We start from the raw sequence: 21,308 nt of genomic DNA, 5'->3' as shown, positions 1-21,308 counted from the left end.
CTGAAAGAAAAAAAACATTCCAATAAAGGCCAGTTGATTCTTGATAATTGTTATGGATGCTTTCATCTTTTGAGGAATATTATAAATCAGTTTGTGCTAATGAAGATAATAAGACAGCTGGTTGTGAGTATTAGGAGAGAAGTGAATGGATAGTAGGCTGAGAGTTTGTGATATAACCAGTTGGAAGAGTACATATACTGTAGTGAAAGAACAAGTTTTAAGTTTTCAGTTTGCGAACTGCAGATTGTCACTCCCCTTCACTTTAATGCACATAGACATTAACATCTTTCCTTAATTTTCCTTTGACTTTCACAGCATTTAGAAATCAATCCTTGAGTAAATTAAATCTGTTTTTACATAATTTTAAGAGTCTATCACTTCATGACTTAGCCCAAAGCACTGCTGATTTCATCAATATTAAAGAAGTTGTTGCTCCAATAAAGTAAGTTACAAATTTCAATCCTCAACAACCTCAGTAGCCTCAGCATGTTGCGCTTAATAATAGAGTCAAATAAACATACATAACACACAAGAATTTTGGTCACTTGTTGTGTTCATGGTTAAAGAACATAGCTCAAAGAAAATTAGTGATTTGGTTAACTCCACCTGCCTCTATCTCACAATAATATAGAGAGGAAAACCTCCAACAAGCAAATTGGACTGTTAGAGTATGTTGCAATTATATCATCAGTGAGGACTGCGTAATACAAATAAACCATAATAGATGTACCAATGAGTGTTAAGTATAGCCATGAATAAACCAAGCCAGCTTTGTATAAAGTCAGCCATTAATGCATGCTGCCACACATGTAATGGGCAATTTATACCAATTAATGCAAATTTCAGACTCTTTACATGCTTAATCCAGATTAACAACCTGCTAGAATTCTAGCATTTGAAAGAGTTTTAAAAGATTGACAAGGGCCATTAACACAAAGTGGAAAATAGAATGTGTGTAGCCATGCAAACATAGCAATTCTAATTCATTAACTCCCAGAAACTCAGATGTTGAGTTACTTTAGTAGGTAATGTACCAGTAACACCCGGCCTCTACAAAAATAGCCCAAACAAAAGATTGGATACAAAACATCAATTGGTGACTATGTAAGTCATTTGGTGATAGCAGCACAAGCTATGAATGATACAAATAATATGAGAGAAGTACAGCACTATAATTACTCATCTTAATATTACATCTGGTTTACATCTGTTCTAAGCAGCATTCAATATTTACAGGGCAGTCAGTGACCAGATTGTAAGGACCAGAAGGTTATAATGAGTTAGAAGGAAAACCACAGTGAGCTACATTTATGCAAGGAACAGAGATGGAAATTGACAAAACACTAGCTTCCGCTAAGTGGAGACGTAACTTGGTCATGACCCTGGTGTAGATGACACCACACAGTACTTTGGGCCCAAACTCATTTCCCCCCTTCAGATATGGGATGAATTTGAGTCACTTGAAAGGCCATCATTAGATTTATTCATTCAAATAGGAGACTAAGACAAGTTTACTTTGTACAGCAGAATATGCAATGTCCAGAGGAACATCACAAAATCACAGAATTGTCATGATGTAAGAGGAGGCTATTTGGCCTATGTAATATATTTTATTAGGGGAAATTTCAATCCTGGAACCTTTCTTGTAAGCTTCTTCTGCACTCTCTCCAATGCATTCACATTCTTCCTGACATGTGACACTCAGAAGTGTACACAAATGAAGGTTAAATACTATCTGTTGTAGCTCTTAAGGAATAAGTAAATAAACAGTTGAAGTAGATGACGATATGAAGGACAATGGATGGAGCAGCAGACATATATCGTCAATTGTAAGTGAAGACCAGAAAACACGTTACATATAATGAAGTCCTTCTATCGTTCTAAAACAGCCCTTTAGTCATTAGAAGAAACACAATTACAGGTTTTGAATATTTGAATTGTTTTTCCCAAGGCTGGTAGAAATTTTGGCAGCATGATTCAGTGGTACTGCAAATGTTACCTGAATATTTTCAAGCATTGATTTATGCCTTGGCTTCAGAGTTCTAACTTAAAAATACAATACTAAACTGTATCAGTACTGCTTAGTATTTAGGTTGTAATGTAATATTTTCAATTGGGAGATCCTTAGCTTCATGTCCCTGAACATGACAAAGTAGACAAGCAAGAGGCTGGAAAGTCAGGCAGCTTCAGGAGGTGGAGTACTCAACGTTTCAGATGTAACTCTTCTTCAGGATCCGGGGTAGGTGTAAGGGGAGTTGTAGATAAAGAGGAGAGTAGGGGAGGGGGAGGTGGGGTGTTGTGGTAGGGGGGAGGTGAACAGCCTGGTGGTCTCAACATTGAGTTCTCCAATTTCAAACAACCTCCCTTCCCATTCCCTGACTCACTTGCCAGCCCCTTCTCCTCCCTTCCCTTCCTCTGATCAACTGTTCCTTCCAGCTACCAACTGGATTCATTCCTCCCATTGACCAACCTATCATACTTTCTACCTGTGTTCATTTATCACTACCTCACCATGCCGCGCCCCCCTCACCCCCCCAAAGCCCCCTTTCTCTGCAGCTCTCCTTACACCCACCCCCAGTCCTGAAGAAGGGTTACACCTGAAATGTTGACTTCTCCTGATGCTGCCTGGCTTGCTGTGTTCTTCCAGCCTCCTGCTTGTCTACATTGGATTCCAGCATCAGCAGTTTTTTTTTCTCTCTGAACACAACAAAGCTTTAAAATAAAAATGTTCAATTCTCATGTAACCAAACATTTTTGTAATAAATAATATAGAACCATCAGTTCCTCTTGTCTCCGCTAATAGTAACTCCATCTTGGATTGCCAATTCAACTCAACTTCTACAGAACTCAACATAAAGCTCTATGGCAACATTAATATTTTTGTTGCTTCTGTTTTATCACATATAGTTCCCTTTCCTTGTTCTAAGACTGGTCATACAAGAGATTATTTTAGCACACCCAGATATTCTGATCTGGGTCAGAAACGTTATTTCTGTCGGATTAATCATTTGATTGAATTAAACCATATAACCTTAAGAACTTAGCTTTAAATGTCTATCTCATTAGACATTCATGGACAGACGCCTCCATTTATGGATCTCTCCAGAAATCCACAGATCAAGCAGTGAAGTTCTTTGTAAAAACCAAACTTCCTTTTGCAATGTGTTCATTATATAATATAAATCTTCAGCAGAATAACCAGACACTTGGATAGCTGCTGTGGAAGGAGAATTATGTAAGGCAACTGTCAGGGTTAAGATGCCATATTGGCAGGGTGTCAGAAAATAGAGTGCCAGGAGAGCAGGATGTCAGGACATAGAGTGCCCTGTGTATAGGGTGTGAGGAAGTAAAGTGCCCTGTGAATAGGGCATCAGGAAATATGGTGCCCATTAGGTAGGGTGTCAGGAAGTGGGGTGTCCAGTGGGTAGGGTGCAAGGAAGTAGAGTGCTCTGTATATAAGGTGGCAGGAAGTAGGGTTAGTGAGTTTTGAAAAGATTTGTAGCTCAAGTTGAGGTTCTGGATGTAGGTTTGCTCACTGAACTGATAGGTTCGTTTTCAGACGTTTCATCACCATACTAGGTAACATCATCAATGAGCCTCCGGTGAAGTGCTGGTGGTACAGCCTGCTTTCTATTTATGTGCTTAGGGTTCCTTGGGTTGGTGATACCATTTCCTGTGGTGATGTGATTTCCTGTGGTGATGTCAGTTCCTGTTCATTTTCTCAGGGGGGTGGTAAATGGGATCCAAGTCAATGTGTTTGTTAATAGAGTTCCAGTTGGAATGCCATGCTTCTAGAAATTCTTGTGCGTGTCTCTGTTTGACTTGTCCTAGGATAGATGTGTTGTCCCAGTCAAAGTGGTGTCCTTCCTCATCTGTATGTAAGGATACTAAGGAGAGTGGGTCATGTCTTTTTGTGGTTAGTTGATGTTCATGCATCCTGGTGGCTAGTTTTCTGCCTGTTTGTCCAATGTAGTGTTTGTTACAGTCCTTGCAAGGTAGTTTTATAAATGACATTAATTTTGTTTGTTGTCTGTTTAGGGTCTTTCAAGTTCATTAGCTGCTGTTTTAGTGTATTGCTGCATTTGTGAGCTATGGGGTAGGGTATAGGAAGTAAGGTGCCCAATGGGTGGTGTGGCGAGAAGTAGGGTACCCTGTGGGTAAGGTATCAGGAAGTGGAGTGCCCTGTGGATAGGGTGTCAAGCAGTAGTGTTTCAGTGGGCAGAGTGTCAGGAAGTGGGGTGTCCATGGGTGGAGTGGGCACCAAGTATAGTCATGAATGTTTAGGGTGGGATAGGATGAACAGCTTGTGTTGTTTGGCAAAGCAGGGAGCAAGAGAGGTGATTGCCATTAAGTATTTGGGGATGTTCCATGTCGACAAGCGGGTAACATTGGGGGTCAAAGGGGGTAAGATGTCAAGTTTAGCAGCAGTGGATGATGTTGGGTAGGAGGGTTGATCAGGTCCACACTATTCCGTCAGTCGAAGGGGAGGTTAGGTTCAGGTCAGGAGGTTGTGTCAGGTCCTGGTGATCAGGGCCAGCAGGGAGAGGGGATTGTCAAGTTTAGAGATATTAGGCCCAGCTCCCAGAGGGGTGTCAGGCTGGCGATAGGCTCTGGGGATGTGCTGAGGTCAGGGGGCCTTCAAGACAGCAGTGAGAGTATTGGGTTCTGGGGAGTTCCAAAAGGGGATGTGAAATCATGTTGGATTGGGTTTGATTGGGGTGATAGTTGTAAGGGGCTCCAAGGAATTAAACGCTGAGCTTGGGACAAGGGGGTGCTGTGTTCTTGTTGGGTGAAAAGTGAGTCAAACATTCAGGCTAATAGTTAGAGTTGCAACGTGTTTTTAATTCTCTAACTTCTCCATAGGTAACAATTGGCTGAAGTAAGTCAGTTCTCTCACATTCTCAGAGCTTAGTGGACTCTTTTGAAGGGTTCCAGAGCTGGGGAATATTTTTACACATGCATGAGATCTGAGCCTTACCAACTGGGCCAGCATTTATTGCTTATCCCTCGTTGCTCTCAATTAGGTGGTGTTGAGCTACCATCTTGAAGCACTGCAATCCATATGTTGTAGGTTGACCCACAATGCCCTTAGAGAGGGAATTTCAGGATTTTGACTCAACAGCAGTGAAGAAATAGCCAAGTTGGGATGGTGAGTGGCTTGGAGGGGAATGTGCAGGTGGTGGTGTTCCCATGTATCTGCTGCCCTTGTCCTTCTAAATAGCAGTAGTCACGGATTTGGAAAGTGCTTTCTGAGGATCTTTGGTAAATTTCCACAGTGCATCTTGTAGATAGTACACACTGTTGCAACTGATTGGCAATATGGACAGAGTGGATGTTTGTGGGTGTGGTGCCAATCAACTGGGCTGCTTTGTCCCAGATGGTGCCAAGCTCTTTGAGTGTTGTTGAAGCTGTACCCATTCAGGCAATTGGGGAGTATTCTGCCACACTCCTAATGTGAGCCTTGTAGATGGGAGTCAGGAGGTGAGTTAATTACTGCAGTATTCCTAGCCTGTGATCAACTCTTGTAGCCAGTGTATTTATATGGCCAGTCCAGTTCAGTTTCTGACAATGGTAACTGCTGGGATGTTGATGGTTGGGAATTCAGTGACAGTGATGCCATTGAATGTCAAGGGGCAGTGGTTAGTTTGTCTCTTGTCCTGGATGGTCATTGCCTGTCAGTTGTGTGGTGCCAATGTTACTTGTCACTTGACAGCCCAAATTTGGGTATTTTTCAGATCTTGATTGCTTTTGAACACGGACTCCTTCAGTATCTGAGGAGTTGTGAATACTGCTAAACACTGTTGGCTATTTATTGCACATTCTCAATTCTGACCTTACGATGGAGGGAAGGTCATTGATGAGTTCCCTGAGGAACACCTGAAGAGATGCCCTCGAGCTGCCTCCTCCACCAACCATTGTCCTTTGTATGCCCCCAAACCAGCAGAGAGATTTCTCCCTGATTCCCATTGACTCCAGTTTTCCTGGGATTAATTAATGTCACACTCAGTCAAACATGACCTTGATGTCAAGGGCTATCGATCAGAATCTTTGCCTTCTTGGGCAACTCCCAGAGAATCGGCTGCTGGTTAGGGATTCAGCATGGTCCCACTGCTCAACTCAAGGCTCTGCTGCTCCAACAGCTTTCTTGCCATTGGAATATCTGAGCTATTATTTCCATGCCAAAATCTAAGAACATTCAGTACTGAATAGTTTAACCACAGGGAAAATAAACCACTGGCTAAGACCTACATCAATGAACATTACCACTACTTACAAACTGTTTCTTGCATTCAAGTGATGCTGGGTCACCCACATACAGTAGATCCTTCATTACCATCTTTTATTCAAGCACAATACGTTTTGTTGTCTTAACATTGTCTAAAGCAAATTGCAGCAGTATCAAAGATAGTCAATATGCATGTCAACTAACAGCCTCACTAATTGTATTTCTATAAAAATCTTTCCTAGTGTTTGCATTCCTTGGCTGTCACCACAGAATCACCTCCGATCAGACACTCAGGCATGTGCACAATAAATCCAACCCTCCATATTTAGAAATTCTGTGGTCCAAGAAAAGTATTTCTCTTTAAGTTTATTTAGAGTACCTTTATAGTACTGAGTACACAGAATTGTATTCCTTTTGCAGTGCTATACTGGGAGAATTGTCCTTATTTTAGATCTGAGATATTTTGTGAGAGTAAAGATTTATTGAAGTTAGCATTGGAATTTTTATTTCATTGTAGAGTTATGGAATCATGGTTACAGCACATGAGAAGTCCATTGTATCCATGCTGGCTGTCTGCAAGAGCAACAAAGCTATTTTTCTACTCTTTACCCATAACTCTGCAAATTTTTCTCCACAGGTAAGTATCCATTTTTCTTTGGAAAGCTATGAGTGAATCTACCTTCTATTACATATTCAGGCAGTGCATTCCGTTTCCTAACCATTTGCTGTATAAAAACATTTTTCCATGTACCAACTGTGGCTCTTTTGTCATTCTTATTCTCAAAATGTTTATTAAAGGGAATGGTTTGTTTGTATCTGTCCAGTTCCTTCATGACTTTGAATATATTGATCAAATCTCTTAACCTTCTCTTCCCAAAGGGGATCTGCTCCAATTTCTCCATTCCACAACTGAAGACACAACTGAAGTTTGCCATTGCTGGAACATTTTTTTCCGCTATCTCTATAGCCTCCCAAAAGTGTGTACTCAAAACTAGACACAGTACTCACATTAATGCTGAACCAAGTACTTTTAAGTTCCACCATGACCTCCTTGTTGATGTATCCAATACCTTGTTTATAAAATCCAGTCAGAAGTCACGCGACACAGGTTAGAGTCCAAGAGGTTTATTTGAAATCACAAACTTTTGGAGCACTGCTCCTTCATCACCTCCATTTTGTATAAAATCCAGGATCCTCAAGCCTTTAACTGTACTTCTAGCTCCAATAAATGTTGCACATATACCCTCACTTCCCAAAATCTGTTGATACGTTGTGCAGGAGGCCTTCATGTCTGCACCGGCTCTTTGAATAAACAATATACTTAATACCATTCTCCTGACTTCTCCACAAAACCCTGGACATTGTTTTTTCCTTTTTAGGTTGACAGTCTAATTCCTTTTGAATGTAAAACAAACAACTGTGGGTGCTACAAATCCAAAACTGAAATTGCACAGGAAACTCAGCAGGTTTGGCAGCATCTGTGGAGAGAAAGCAGAGTTAACGTTTCAACTCCAGCGACCATTACTCAGAATTGATAGTCAGCAGGAAAATGCTGTATCTGCAGGTAGTTCTTCTATCATCCATGTTTCATCAGCTCGAATTAACTATAATGTGATTGATGAATTGTGGACATTGTTTGCATAATGTGAACTTTCTGCTAAATGGGTTTTCTATAGCGTAATCTTCTACAGCGCGATTCCTATAGTGTTTTCCCATAGCATGATTTTCTATAGCGTGGAGTCGCAGAGGAACACAACTGTTGTGTTATAGCAGAATGACCTGTATGCTGAAGACAGGTGTGCGACAGTTGGTGGTGAAGGAGTGAGCACATAGGCAGAGATGGAGCCCTGAGAGAGACAGAGAATGACAGGCAGATATGGGGGTGGATGGTAATGTGACAGAGAAAGAGAAGCTGATAATGTGACCATAAGGAAGTGAAAATGGATTGGCTGTGCTGAAAACAGCCCATGTCATGTCAGGGCCTGTGGTGTAGGGGTGGGTAAAGGACTTGGAATGAGGTATTTGGGTTCTAAGATTACTGAGCTTGATACTAAATGGTATGGATTGAGCCAGAATCTTCCACAGTCTTGAGTAGGATATTTCCAACATTAACCATTTATTGGATGAAAAGATTCATCCTCATGTCATTTCTGTTTCTTTTACCATCTCCCAGGTCCGCTGTTAAGGAAAGGCCGCCAGCATTCTTAAAGATCCATCCCATCCTGGCAATGTTTTTCTACTTGTAGAGGGAGGAAGAGAGCTTTTCTACAACCTCTACCATCAGGGAGAAGGTACAGAAGCCTGAATACATGCACCAGCCGGTTTTGCAACAGTTTCTACCCTACTGTTGTTAGAATACTGAAGGGATTCACAAACTTATAACATTTGTTTTTGCCGCTCTTATTTACTATCTATGCTAATTAACTATGTGATCTGCCTGTATTGCTCGCAAGACAACGCTTTTCACTGTGCCTCTGTACACATAACAATAAATTCAATTCAATTATTCAAACACAGTGCCCTCTCACCCTCAATTCTTTCATGACTGGGAACACGCTCTCCCTATGAACACTATCCAGGACCCTCATGAGCTTCAGTACCTTTGAAAAACTCCTCATCCCGAAAGTGTGACATCTAATGTTTTAAAAGTGCCATGGTTCTGGACACACCCATGAGAGAAAACATCTGATCCATATTCACCTTGTCCAGACTCTTCAGGATTTTATACTCTTCCGTCAATCGCCCCTCACTCTTCTGCCCAGTCTGTCTGACCTTTCCTCATAAGACAACTGCGTTCATTCCAAGGATCAATCTCGCAAATCTGCCATGAACAGAGTTCAACACATTGCCTTCCATCCTTAAATAGGGAAAACAAAACAGCAAACAGTATTCAAGGTGGGGGGTCTCACCAATGCCCTGCATAACTGAAGAATAACATCATTACTTTTTTATTCAATTCATGTCGCAATAAGGGATAGTTTGCAGTTGCATGCCAACAGTACTCTATACAAATTGGTGAATCATCTACAATTTGCCAGTTTATTGCCTTGTTTTGTGTGACGGATTTCAGAAAGACTGGGAAGAGCATAGATCAGGAAGTATATTCACAAAATCTGGGTCAATATCACTTTAATCGAGCAGCTGTCAATTGTGGGGAAGGATACAGCTGGACGAACATGGTTGGATATGGTGGGGTGAAACCTGAAAGTCATCAGCTTTAAACTCATCAGCACCGCCCCCACTCATGCCCTCACACCTCCATATTAAAACTCCTTCATATTTACGCTTTCCTCCAATATCAGGCTTGCCAAGGAAACTCAGTCTAAAAAATTAATGCTATAATTAAACCATGTCATTGTAGTGAAGTCAAACGTTCTGTGAATGGCAACAAAGATAACTTTTCTTCAAGTAAGATTCCGTGACGTTATTTGCAATTAACAGCCTTTGCATTTAAATACAATGTGGTAAAGTGTGAGGTTATCGACTTTGTTAAGAAGAATAGAAGTGTAGACTATTTTCTGAATGAGGAAAGGCTTCGCAGATCTGAAGCAGGAGAAAGTAAGGACTGCAGATGCAGGAAATTAGGAGTCGAGAGTCTGGTACTAGAAAAGGATAGCAGGTCAAATCAAGAAGGGCTTCTGCCCAAAACGTCAATTCTCCTGCTTCTTGGATGCCGCCCGACGTGCAGTGCTTTTCCAGATATCTGAAGCACAAAGAGACTTTGGAGTCAAAGCTGATGAAGGGCTTGTCATATTAGGATTAGTTGAGGAATCTGGGTCTCATTGGAGTTTAGAAGGATGATGGGGAATCTTATTGAAACTTAACAAATGCTGAGAGGATAGAATTAACGTGGAGAAGATGCTTCCACCAGAAGAAGAGACTGGGACCCAAGGACATAGCCTCAGAGTGAATAGATGACCCTCTATAACTGAGATGAGGAGGAATTTCTTCATCCAGAAGGTGGTGAATCTGTGGAACTCAGTGCTCCTGGGGGCTGTAGAGGCTAAGTCATAGAGTGTATTTAAGTCAGAGATAGATAGGGATCAAGGGTTACGGGGAGAAGGCAGGAAAATAGGCCATGATCGAATGGTGGAGCAGACTCATTGGGATGAATGGCCTAATTCTGCTCCTATATCTTATGATCCAAAGCCATTTGAGAACAAGATCTGCCTTAGCTTTGGATAACTTCCATTCCAGGGAGGAATATACTGGCCTCTATTGATTACATTCGAAACTCCACACAGGGTGTTTAAGATTCAGGTTCGTAATTTTATTTTAATCTTCTCCCACTAATGATTTCATAGCCAATGTGTCAGGATAGATTTCCACTTTTAGAGAGAATAAGTTTTTCAGCACGTTGTGTGCCTGACTGTTTCTGCCAACAAGAAGCCCAAGGCCTTTATAGGGTCAGGTTTTATTTGGTTCAAGCCACTACAACCAACATTACCAGAAATCTTTCTCACCTTTTTGTTGCACAGCCAACAGGGGTGCTTCTAACTACGACTGGATTGCTCAATGCCGGGACCTACAGATGAAGTAAATGTAGTGAACGGCCCATCCATGTACCACTGAAATGTACGGTCATGGTCCATTGTTATTGGACCTTAATTGCCACAACCTAGTCAGCAATCACTTGAAGTAAATGGACCCAGCAATCACCCAAGAAACTGCACTTTAAAAAAGTAGTGCTTCCTGATACATTTGTGTTAATAGAGCAGAGTGTCTACTATCTCCATTTAAGGACTGTTCTATTCTCAATGATTGTTTTTTAATAACATTAAGTCATCCAGCTACATAGAGACTGACACTATTGCTTTTCTTTGATAGATGGCTTTCCAATTATGATATAGAAATGCTTTGTATAAAATCTACTTAAGTCTGTTTTACCGAACTGGTATAATCCCAGACCAGACTACCAGCTTTTTGGTCACCAAACTACATTACAATTTGTCCAATTAACAATGTATTCCCACTGACACTAACAGTGGCAGGCCAGCATGTTGCTTGTGATCGCTCAGGTTACATGGAAAGGATTCCTGATTCAAAGGTATTCAAAGTGTGATTGGGGCACCAGCATTTTAAAGGGGAAGCCCACTAAGAGCTATCCTCCCCCTGGCCTTACTGCCAAGCCCAAAACCATAAACCTCATCCCAGAAAAAGCCCTCCTGCCATCATGAACCTCTGCACTGGATTGCTAAGCAATCCTGGAGCTCCACTGCATGACTTTGGAGCAGAACCTATTTCCTCTTGTGGAGCTGGTGATCTCTGATTAGCCAGAAGATCTTGGTAACTGCAGTCTCTTGCCCCTTTTGTCTTGATTCTGTGGAAAGCTCATTGGTGACTGCTGAATGACGCGATCAGCCCCTAATTCCAGTGGGTGTTCCCAGAGGAGGCAATACTGGTCTCTCACTGGATCTTCAGCTGGTGGCTGAGACTTCCAATTGCCTCTGTAAAACCCCCTCAATAGAATCATAGAGTACAGAGGGAGGACAGCTTTTGAATAACTATGAATTTAATTTCAATGAACAACTCTTTCCACAGCTAAACTGCTGTTATGCAAACACTATTGTTCCTCATAGGAATACCATTGTGCTTACTGAATCAGGCATTTCTGTAAAGAATTTTAAACAAATCAGTTGGAGTCTCTATGGCTTGCATTGTTGGGTTCTAGATAGAATGATATCGCTGAGTTGCCTTGTCCCGTCTAACTCTGCTACCTTTTTCCACAAAATTCTAGTTCACAAATAAAATGAATGTTTAATTTAATTTGTTTTGAGCCAAAAGTCTGAAAGAAAACCGTATCGGACAGTGAGAGAGCTGAGGCCTCTGTCAATGAAAGGATCCTGTGCAGAGTCCATCACATGTGAAAGAAAAGATCTAAGCCAGTGATTAAAGAAATAAAAAGATGCCCATTGAATCTTTGAAGACAGATCCTCATTAATGCCAGTCAGGACAGGGGCTTTGTTTGAATGAGCTATCACATTTGCCATGTGGCAGAGGTCATCTTTAGATTGACTTTTGAATTACAGTCCTCAAATACACTCCATTGATCAGATAATGTAGAAGAGGCTCATAGGGACACACATTTTTTCCTTTTACTTCCTATACCACTTCCCTCCTGTTCTGAGATGATGTCTGTGATGATCATGCAAATTGGGGGAACTGATGCTCAGCTCTTTGGCAAGAATAAGCTGTCTATTGGGAAGCTTTCCCGCCTTAGGCAGATGTCAAATATTACTCACTCTAACTCTTGCTGTACCCATTCTGTGGTGACTGCCAAAAGAACACCTTGATCCTAAACCATGTAGCACAGCTGTGTCAGCATGTATAACCATGTGTTAACACAAGTGTGTTACTGCTGTGTAAACAGAAACCCACAGCTGCATCAGTATGTCAATTGATGCTTGTATTTGTCTTTGTCCCTGCTAATGCTGTCTAAATAGATGCAAATCGAGATATGATTCCACAGGGAGATGTACAGATTGTGATGAGCTTGTGTCAATTATAAAGCATTCAATCTTCATAGAGCAATGCTTTTTGATATCTTCTAGCAGTTTAGGAAGTCAGCATCATTCAGGAATACATAAATGAAAGCCTTATTACAGTACTGTGCAAACATCTGCTCCTCCCATATGTAAGGAGACAACTATGTGGCTTTTCAAAATTATACCATGTAGATTATTATTGAATCAGAGGATAATGTAGCACAGCGAAAGCTAACCAGCTCATTGAGTCTGTGCTGACTCTTTCATGAAGGATTCCAGTTGTCTCCTCTCCAACACTCTTTCCCTTATCACTGTGACTTTTTTCTCCTTCAATTTGTTATCCAATTTCTTTTGTAAGGTTACTGTAGTATAATTGTACAGAAAGCTACGATTGTATAACTGAACATACCTTAAACGGGCACAATACTCTTAAATCAATAAGGTGGCATCATGACATATGATGTGTAAGTACAAAACATCTTCCTCCTACATTCAGTCAATATTCAGTCACCCTGGTCAATGGCTGTAAAATCCCTGCAAGAGCATTGAAGTTAAACTCTCTCAGACAAGTTACACTTCGGAGACCGTTGTCAGTAAAATTATCCTTACAGTCCAGAGAATGGAAGACAAATCACTTCAATATCTGCAGGTGAATTGCACCACTTGCAAGTTCTCCTCCAAGTCACAGATCACCTTGACACTGAACTGTATTGCTGTTCCTTACTGTTGCTGGGAATAAGTCCTGAAACTCCCTCCCTAACAATACCATGAATGTCCATACAGAATATGGACTGCAACAGTCCAACAACTCAGTTCACCTTCTCAAAGGGCAATTAAGAATGAGCAAGAAATGTCCTACTAGCCAGAGATGCCAATATGCCATGAATAATTAAAGACATGTTTTCCGGTCTTCATTGTTAAACATTGCTTCAGGAAATAATCTTGCTTTATCTTGCATGCGGTAGTCAAGTGTTGTGAGTGTTTGAACATATGCTTTTTCTGAGGATGCTTGCTCCTCATCATTGAGTAAAGATCTACAACTCTTTATGTGCTGTAACACTCCTTGGTAACCCTTTGTAACACTATGGGGAGAAAGCAGGAGAATGAGGTTGAGAAACTTACCAGCCATGATTGAATGGCCGAACAGACGCAGTCGGCTGAAAGGGCTAATTTCTGCTCCTATATCTTATGGTCTTATCTGTATATGTGGGTTATTAAATACTGCTCTCTCCTGTAGTGTCTAAGTCTTCTCACTTCATATTTCATTCTAGACTTTTGTCTTCTCTCCTACTGTCATCAGAGTCATGTGATCAGTTGTATTTTCCCAATTTACTTGAATCTTATCATACCAAATCTCATTCCAAGTTTCTTTATACTTGGTCTGTATTAATCTAGTAGTTTATTTCTATCAATTTACAAAGTCTTTGTAACTATTAACATTATTATTAATCGATTTGTTGCCATTATCATCATTATGACCATTAACCTCATCTCCTTGTCCACCTCAAAGTCTGAAATATACAGCAATCTTGACCTGTAACAGTTCTAAAAGACTTAATGTAGAAATTGCATGAGGTTCCACCTAATGCAATTATGTCACACAATTTTATGGTGAAGGACTAGGGAGTCTAGCACAAGTCCTGATGGAGACAGTTGAGAGATGGAGGTCAAGCTTAGGACAAATGAAAAGGAGTTTCCCCTCTCCAGGGATGTCTGAGGAATATAGAGCTTCTAATCCACCAGTATTTCATATCCTAACCCCACCTTTAACTCGCCAAGCCTCCTCCTCAAGCCACTGCTCTGCCTGGGGAGGACCCTACTTGAAGTTAGGAGGCCCTGTCTAGGATCCCTGGATACTGTGTCCATTGCAACCTCCACCTGATTCCATCTTCTTATGCAGACATCAAAATAAAATGGTTGTTGACATGTGCACAAATGGATCCAGTAACATCAGTTGGTGACAATACTATGTTCCTAAGAGTATGGATTCACTGTTCCACCTACAGGTGCCATTCACAACTAATGTAGTCTTGTAATTATGGCTACCTATTACTACCATGCAATAAACTACACCTTATTAGAATTAGAATCCCTACAGTGTGAAAAAAGGCTCTTCGGCCCAACAACTCCACACCGACCTTCTGAAGAGTAACTAACCTATATTTACCTCTTACTAATGCACCTAACCTGCACATCCCTAAACACTGTGGGTAATTTAGCATGGCCAACTTACCTAAACTGCACTTCTTTGGAGAATGTGCACACTCCATTGACTGAGGCTGGAATCAAACCCAGGTCCTGGCTCTGTGAGGCAGAAGTGCTAACCACTGAGCCACTGTGTCACCCTACTTATTATGTGAGACAAGTACCTTCTCTTTTGGAATCACTAGTAGTCTCCCCTCTAGCACTGGTATTTACACAGCCCCATAGAGTTATCATAGAATGGAGGATTAGTGGCAGCAACTACAACAACTACAGCCATCAGTGGGTGGCACCCAGCACCCAATACAACAAAGACTATCTGGAACGCTGACAGACATCTTCATCTGGTTCACATGAGTTCAACACGAGGGTTTAATTATGCCTGGAATAGCTACACCAACTTGTACATTATCTGATGTAGTCTAGATATAGATGACCCACATCCTGAGATGGTCATACTCGGTCTCATTTCTGGGCTCAAGTAAGATTAATGGTTTCCTCTTCCTTATGAATGCTTCCTCAGGTGAGTTAAAAATGTAAGATCTTTGTGGATCTGCTTGTCAGGTGACTGTGGCTTTTAAATTTCTGTCTCTTAACCAGCCTTTTTGCTCTGGGTTTAAGGTGTACAGAGTTTTCCCCTTTGCTCCTGCAGTTATACCCTCTCGGTTGTTTTTTGCTGTAACATGTCTCTAATTGCTTTACTTTTTTGTGGTTTTGAGAAGTTATATTTGGTTTGAGGTTAAGGTTTGGCAAAAGATAAAAGTGCATGGTGTTAGGGGTAAAGTGTTAGCATGTATAGAGGATTAGTTGACTAACAAAAAGCAAAGAGTAGAGATAATTGAGTACTATTCCAGCTGGCAATCAGTGACTAGTGGTGTACCTCATGGATCGGTGTTGGGACAACAATTAGTTACAATTTATATGAATGATTTGGGGTTGGGGACCACGTGTAGTGTGTCACAGTTAACAAGTAACACTAAGGTGAGTGTGCAGGGGACTGTGAAACTTTGCAGAGGAACATAGATACATTGAATGAATGGGCAAAGATCTGGCAAATGGAATACAATGTTCCATTTGGTAGGAGTAACAGCAAAAAAGATCATTACTTGAATGGTAAAAAGTTGCAGCATGCTGCTATGCCGAGGGACCTGCGTGTCCTTGTGCAAGAATCACAGAGGGTTGGTTTGCAGGTACAACAAGTAATTAGGAAGGCAAATGGAATTTTGTTCTTCATTGCTAAAAGAAATTAAAAGCAGAGAGGATTTGTTGCAGCTGTAAGTGTGGTGGTGAGGTCACACCTGGAATATTGCGTGCAGTTTTGGTCTCCTTACTTGAGAAATGATTTGGAGGTGCTGGTGTTGAACTGTGGTGTACAAAGTTAAAAATCACACAACACCAGGTTATAGTCGAACAAGTTTGTTTGGAAGCACTAGCTTTCAGAGCTCTGCTCCTTCATCAGGTGGTTGTCCTGTTTACAACCACCTGATGAAGGAGCAGTGCTCCGAAAGCTAGTGCTTCCAAATAAACCTGTTGGACTATAACCTGATGTTGTGTAATTTTTAACTTTACTTGAGAAAGAATGTACTGGCACTAGAGGGGTTGCAGATGAGGTTCAATCAGTTGATTCTGGAGTTGAAGGGGTTGGCTTATGAGGAGACATTGAGTAGACTGGATTATATTCATTAGAATTTAGAAGGATGAGGGTGGAATTTATAGAAATATATAACATTATGAAGAGAACAGAGAAGATAGCAGGAGAGAAGATGCAGGTGAAACTAGGACAAGAGGGCATAGCCTCAAAATTAGGGGGTGTCGATTTAGGACTGAATTGAGAAGGAACTTCTTCACCCAGAGGGTTGTAAATCTATGGAATTCCTTGCCCAGGGAAGCAGTTGATGCTATTTCAGTAAACATTTTTAAAACTAAGATAGAATTTTTTGAACAATAAAGGAATGAAGGGATACAGTGACAGTGTGGGTAAGTGGTGCTGAGTCCACGAAAAGTTCAGCTATGATCTTATTGAATGGCGGAGCAGGCTCGAAGGGCTGGACAGCCTACACCTGCTCCTAGTTCTTATGTTCTAAAAGAGTACATGTATTTTTTTAAAACAATATTTGGATTAACAATTCCACTAGTGAGTACTCATCATTCAATGGTGTTGCTCTGTAGTTGGGTAGTTTTAATTCTCATTCCGGATTTTTATGCATTTGTGAATTCTATAATCTTGAGTGCACTTTCTGCATGTTTCACTGAGAATGAAGTGAAGAACTAGTCATCTGGTTGTTGCCTGCCTGCAACGTGAAGTTTCTCAAATTTCCATTCACAGATTAAAGCCCATTGTCCAACACATCATCCTCTAGAAAGCCATATATCATAAAGGACATTTTCAGTGTAGTGATCACAGAGTTTGCTGTGGTTGATGGAAGTTATGTCACTTCAATCCACTTTGAATAATAGCTGACGAGGACTAAATACATCTTCCCTCTAAAATTAAACAAATCTGTTGCTAAATTTTCCCCGAAACATTCTGGAATTCTTGATGAAATCATTTAATGAAGGCTGTAAGTGGTATACATTTGGAACAACAACATGTAATCTTTATGTCTCAAAATACCTGGTCACGACATTAATAGTTGTGTTCCTGCTCTGCACTTTATGATACTAGATGACCTTGTTGAAGTTTCCTTGAGGATGTCTGTTCACACTGACTTTAGCACTGGTTTGCACTAATGAAACCTCTATGATTGTCAAGCGTTGTTTTTGTTTGCGATACCTTTTCAGCATTTGATCGACTGGATAACATTTCCACCAGCCAAGTTCTGTCGTGTTAAAAATTCTTCGCATGACTATTAATTTATAAACTCACTGTTAACTCAAGAAGACTTTATTAAATAGACTTCTTTTAAAACCCAAGTCAATTTGGGTTCAGGAAAGAAGTATTAACAAGGAAAGATTTCATTTTTAAATAGCAAAGAGAGGAAAAAGCAAGGAGAGAATAGAGAGATTCAGGAAAAACTGCAGGAAGACAAGTTAGAACTAAGCACAAGTTAAGGAGCAAAAACTCAACTACAGTCTATGAAGAGGCACGGTGGCACAGTGGTTAGCACTGCTGCCTCACCACGCCAGCGACCTGGGTTCAAATCCTGCCTCAGGTGACTGACTGTGTGGAGTTTGCACATTCTCCCCGTGTCTGTGTGGGTTTCTTCTGGGTGCTGTGGTGTCCTCCCACAGGTACAAAGATCTGCAGGTCAGGTGAATTGGCCATACTAAATTGCCTTTAGGGGTGTAGACTTGTTGAGCTGAAGGGTCTGTTTCCACACTGTAAGTAATCTAATCTAAGAGGTTACTGGCTCAAGCTTGAAGGTTCAATGTTTTCTCATCAAATTTCTCAGTTTGAGGAGACACAGGTAAAATCTTTCTTTATTCTTTTCAGTTGGAGTCAGCAGTTAATGTGACCACATTGGTTGTTATCACTGCAGAGTAAGCTTTTGGGAGAAGCACACATGGTCTACTCCCTCTTGCCTGAGGCAAGTGTTACTGATTACAAGACAGTAAAACAATGACCTTCTACACTCTACCAGTGTGAATGCCACCATCTTCTCTTTGAGACTTCAGACTCACTCCATTTCAGCTACTGCACTCAAAACTCCCAAGGGTCATGCTGTAACACTCTCATTATTGCCTGCAACATCATTTCTCACTCGCTGTCACCCACTAGAACCACTAACACCACTAATCCTGTATGCCTTCTGTGCTACCTACTCACGTGCTCGGGACGCCTCCCCACCTGCACCCAAAGTAGCACAGTGCTACCCGCTTACATTTCCCTTTAAAAGCTGCTTACCTTTCATTCCAGGAGGAAAACAGTCCAAAGCAGAGCAGAAAGAATCAAGATGGGTGGTGGGCTGCCTCACAATCAGGTCTTCTGAGGACAGGGTACTGAACTTGACATCCTTGAGTGGCTGACTGACCACGTCCAAGCCTGTTGACTGGTATCAGAGACGGCCCTTGACTCACTGTCTTGGGACCCCTGACTGAAGGCTATTTCTCTTGACCTGAATGAGGCCTGCTAACACACGCAGCAAGCTTCCTGGCTTTGTGTTTGCACTAAATATCACAGCAAAGTAGCAGCACTGTGAGCCTGGTACCTCTGGCTCAGATTGTGAAAAGGTAAGGAAAGGATGCTGTGAACATGCAGACAGGCTCAAAGAGAGTGAGTGAGTAAGTGAAAAGCTGGGAGGTGCAGCCTGTTCCAGTCCCTGAGTGCAAGGTGTCTTTGCTGCAGTGTTACAATGATAGCTGCCAGTGCAACATTGAAGTTCAGAACCATCCTAAGTAGAACAGAGATGCACCTTCAGGATCTTTCAAGACTGGTACATGTTGGATGGTATAGTTATCCAGTCCCCATGGAGCATGCCCTGGGATGCTGGTGCCTGGTATCCAATACAGAGACCCTTCGGAACAAGCAGCATGCTGAAATTGTCAGGCACCTGCTCTGAATTCCAAGTTTCTGCACAGCTCTGTTAATTCTCATTGAGAATTCACCACATCTAGTTTGCTCACAGTGGGCAGGGGAGATAGAATGTCATGTATTAATAAGGTGCAATCTGCAGTTAATAAAAAACCATAAACCCCCTTAATGGGCAACTCAATATTGCCCCGTGAGAATCTCATGCCGATGCCTGGAACTTAGTTATAAGATGCAGTGAGTTGTCCCAAAACTTTTCATGCAACTCTGCCACATTTTTTGCCATAGCCAATATTGTTCAGGCATTATTTACATGAATCATATTGTACTGTACATCTCATAATGAATACTCAGCTATACCACATAAAAACCAAAAGAACTGCTATGTTGCAAATCAGAAGCAAAAACAGAATTTAGTGGAAAAGCTTAGCAGCTCTGGCATCATCTGTGGAAATCAGAGTTAACTTTTCAGGTCCATGACCCCTCTTCAGAACTCTGCTATCTCAGTCTACTTAGCAAAGAATCAGACAATTTCTTGAGCCCTAATTTTAATGGAGCATGCGAATCATAGGCTGAAGCAGACAGCTGCTGTTCCTCAGAGCATGAGACTTGGCACACTTTTGACAGGAGAAAGAAAGCAATAAAAGGACACTATTAATTTTGTGAGTATAGTTGAGAAAGCAAAGGGAGGTTGAAGGTGGAATTTTATAAGGAAGTGTCAATCGATTCACAGTGTTTAATGTTGCTAAATGTTGATACCATTCCAAAACTGGTATTTCCGGAAAGAATTTATCTTCTTAAGGTTTTGTAAAGGTCAATCATGAAGAACGCATTCAGACGCACATCAAAGGAACAGAACTGGTGCTGGTTGGGAAATTAACACAAGAACTGAGACCAGCTGGAGAGTAATGCATATGACCAAATGTTGATTGAGAATAAGAGCTAGTTCCTTTTCAAAAGTATATAGTGGTGAAAGAACAAAATAGTACTGAGGCATTGGAGGTTGAGAAAGTTGTAGCTGGGTTGCACTGAAGGTTGTCACTCGCAATTTTAATAGCACGTGGGGCCCTCCAAATAGATGTGAATAGTAAACTCTGCCCTGCTCCAATAAAGGCAGAGCTAAACTTCCGAAAATGTTGAATGCTTAAAATAAAACACTTCAATTTTTTACAATGGAATGGCTGTGCTTTACTTCCCAGCTGTGAATCTGCGAAAGAAGGTAGTTTTCCAACTATATCCAAAAATATTACTCTTCCAAACAGAAGCAAAAAGGAATTGTACACGTGAGCCTGTTTTCACTCTTGGTTCTGGTAGACTCTAGCCAACCTGGATTTTCATAACTAAATAGGCATATGGCCATTTGGAGTCATTGCAGTTACCAATGTTCTGTGTCCAATCCAAGTTCTGTGACCCATTCACTTAGTAGGTAAAAACAATGACTGCAGATGTGGAAACCAGATTCTGGATTAGAGGTGCTGGAAAAGCACAGCAATTCAGGCAGCATCCGAGGAGCAGTAAAATCGACGTTTCGGGTAAAAGCCCTTTATCAGGAATACAGGTCCTGTATTCCTGATGAAAGGCTTTTGCCCAAAACGTCGATTTTACTGCTCCTCGGATGCTGCCTGAATTGCTGTGCTTTTCCAGCACCTCTAATCCATGCACTTAGTATTCTAGTCAATGTATTTCAGCCATAGGGCATTATAGTAACTACACGAGCTTACTGTCAAACAACCAAATAATCTATAATTCTGTTACATTTTTCAATAGAATTAATTATTCCAATTTCTTCTTTGTTTTGCATTTTGACTGTAGTGTATAAATAAGGTGTGTGTTTTTTCAAATCTGTTGATTTGACCAATGGAATTGGAACTTGCACCTTACATTTACCTGTAAAATAAGAGAAAAATTAAGGTCTAAACTGTCTTCT

The sequence above is a fragment of the Chiloscyllium plagiosum genome, unplaced genomic scaffold, assembly GCF_037043375.1.
Source record: "Chiloscyllium plagiosum isolate Xiang-an unplaced genomic scaffold, Cpla_swu_hap1 HiC_scaffold_32, whole genome shotgun sequence".
Taxonomy (NCBI): domain Eukaryota; kingdom Metazoa; phylum Chordata; class Chondrichthyes; order Orectolobiformes; family Hemiscylliidae; genus Chiloscyllium; species Chiloscyllium plagiosum.
This window is presented reverse-complemented; position numbering follows the sequence as displayed.